This window comes from Lygodium microphyllum, chromosome 30 (assembly GCF_053477565.2).
Source record: "Lygodium microphyllum isolate KBCC chromosome 30, Lygodium_microphyllum_v1.1.10, whole genome shotgun sequence".
In the NCBI taxonomy this organism is placed as follows: domain Eukaryota; kingdom Viridiplantae; phylum Streptophyta; class Polypodiopsida; order Schizaeales; family Lygodiaceae; genus Lygodium; species Lygodium microphyllum.
Genome location: NC_141164.1, coordinates 11045600 through 11048454, shown reverse-complemented (window position 1 = coordinate 11048454; position 2855 = coordinate 11045600). Strand labels below are relative to the sequence as shown.

Below are 2855 nucleotides of genomic sequence, written 5' to 3'. Positions count from 1 at the left end.
GGCCACCCTAAGGCCAAAGCCCCTACTGCTGCCGAGAAGAATGGCTCCAAGTTGCAGCCTCTTGCAATTGCCACTTGATAGCTTTGGCTTCCAGAAGCTTCAGTTCTAAATTTGGAACAAGTGGGGCAGCAACATAACCACTATGAAGATCTTCCCTAACATATGTAGGAGCATAATCACGGGCATACAGAGTTGCCATAGGCAGTGCTGGAGCTACAACTGAGGGAGGTGGAGCTCGAACCCGACACATTACTACATGCCTACTGGGATCGACTCCTACACAGGTGGTACACGTGGTACTATTCCAACAAAAGGTTCTATGTAAGCATCCTTGTTCAATACAACTCGTAGATACATTTGCTTAAAAGCATTGATGATCTCTGCATTTTTTGTCTGGTTGAGCTTGAAGATAGAGCTGCCACAGTGCTAATACTCTATCTATAGATGCAACTTGTAGCCTTACTTATGCATCCTCATTGAGACACCTCAAGCAAGGGAGCAGTTCTGATGAAATCGGGTGGCTCAAAATAAGGGCCTTCAGTTTCAAGCAAAAGGACTTCAACCAAAGATTTTGTTTGCCCAGTTAAAGCAACACCTTATCCCTCTCAAGATTGAACGATGCAAAATAATCTTGCAATAAGCATGCTACTCTATGCTTCCCTATGAAGAATCTGAATACAAGCACAACGATAATGAGCAATACATTTGGGAGTCTCAAGCTGGCAGGAATTAAAGCTTTCATCAGATGAGGCAGAACTTGACACTTTGGCATGATGCAAAGCATTTGTCACATTTGCAAAAATGGCATTGTGAAGATCATGATCATCCAAAGGAGGAAGAATGCAAGACCATTCTAGGCCCACACATTCACTACCAGTGTCATCTTTGGGTTCCAATATTTTAGAATGGGACTGACGTGTCAGATTTTTTTATCTCACTCAAGACAACCTATTCACGCACTGAATCTTGATCAGGATTAGCCATTTTTGGAACCTGTAGATGAAACTGGTCACTTTCTTCCCTCATCTTTTACATTTTAGATGTAGGACGAAGGCCACCCACTAATGGCAACAAAGATGAGGCAGCAAGTGTTTGATCATTACTACTAAACTCATCTGTTGTATCACGATGCACATGTTGTAACAGCTGAAGAGACTTTCCTGTTGAAAGGATTGACTTGGCCATTTCAGATGTTCTTCTTTGGGTATCATCAACAAGCTTTGGAGACTTGAAATAATGCAGATGAAAACCTTGCTGCCAGAATGTGGAGTCCTCAATTGCAATAGAACTGTTGGCATAAAAGAACATCTAACCAAAAGGTTCATCAAGGATTCCCTCATGTAGCCACATATCCAGGGATTCCACTAAAGGTTGTATACTGCTATCAAAAAGCATAAGTAAAGTGCCATAAACAGAGATTACTCTTCACTTGAAGGAAGATCAACTTGAGTACCGTGATCAGAGAGTTCCCACTTTTGCAAAACAAATACAAGTAGCAAAGGCAGCTGGGTTGCGGGATGGGTTCATTTCAAAACCTCAGTCCATGCTGCCTATCTCATCTCAGGCCACCTGCACCTGCTTCCAGAATTGCTTATTGAAGCTCAAGCTTTCCTGACTTTTGATCAGGTACAGTAAAATTTAGGATAGTCTTGAGGCCTTGCATTATGCCTCTTGAAGGTGGTGTTGCAATCTGGCCCTGAGAAGAGCTGAATAAAAAGTGCTACATTGGCTAGTTCCATGTGGAGGGGATCAACCCTAGGAGGAAATTGTAGCTATATGCAAAAGCAAAGTCATTCTCCATATATAGGACAATATAGGGACATCAGATTACTGGCCAACACTGATTGTAGATGAAGTTGCAAGCAACAAAAGGGACATCTGGTGATAGAAGCAAAGTGTTTCTTCTCCATGTACAGGTTTGATGGCAATTTAACAACAGTAATATCAGCTTCTATAGGGTGCTCATCTATCAGGGTTGAAGGCATCCATTGTTGTGAGATATAACGTGTTAAGACAGCGGTTGCTCAGGCACAATCTGCAGCAAGCTAATGGAATCTTTACAACGGTCAATACAGGAGCAGAGACATATTTGTGTTTTGTTTATTATGTTGTTGTTGTTTTGGCAATGCTCAATGATTGGATCTGGATTGGATTTTGAAAAGGCATTGAAATATATCTTAGAATGCCAATCATATGGATGGGTTTAGCTTGTCACCTGGCTTGGAGTCTCATGTACAAGTGGTGCTACATATTGTGCAGTGGCTACTTAAAGTTGATGGGATGTATGGTACCTAATCCAGTGTCTGGAATATTGGCATCAACTATTTTGGATGTGAATGGCCTTATAAAATGAAACAGTCACAGCAGGAGGTTTCCAAGGAACGATAAACAAGTCATACAATACTTGCTATGCATTCTGGATTGGGGGAGTACTCAATCTTCTTGGAGTTGTGCATCTCTAGGACACCAATGCATTGTGTACCTTTTTATTAAGCTGTCAAAGTGAGTTTGGTGGTTTAGCAATTATCCGAGGGCAAAAAGAAGTGGAAAAGACGTAGGGCAAAAAGAAGTGGAAAAGAAGTGGAAAAGACGTAGGGCAAAGGCGGAAAAAGGTAGCCCGACTGAAGAAAGAAAAGGAGAAAAGGCCAAAAGCCCAAGGGCAACCTTAAAAGTCCAAGGCAAAGGAAAAAGGGGAAAGGCGCGTTTTAAAATAAAAAGGCGCACCCTGAAATCTTGTAAAAGAGCGCCGGGCTCTCACCCGTGCAATTTGTAAATGTAGACGAGCGGTGGACAGGAAGCTAGAAAGATAGAAGGACAATGGGAAAAAGGGCCTAGGCTATGGCCGGCCATGTAAA

The 2855-nt window shown here is 42.2% G+C and overlaps 1 pseudogene; it reads left to right on the top strand.

Moving 5' to 3' along the window:
* Positions 1 to 256: 256 nt before the first annotated feature.
* LOC148009552 (geranylgeranyl transferase type-1 subunit beta pseudogene) lies at positions 257 to 2558 on the top strand (annotated as a pseudogene).
* The last annotated feature ends 297 nt before the right edge of the window (positions 2559 to 2855 follow it).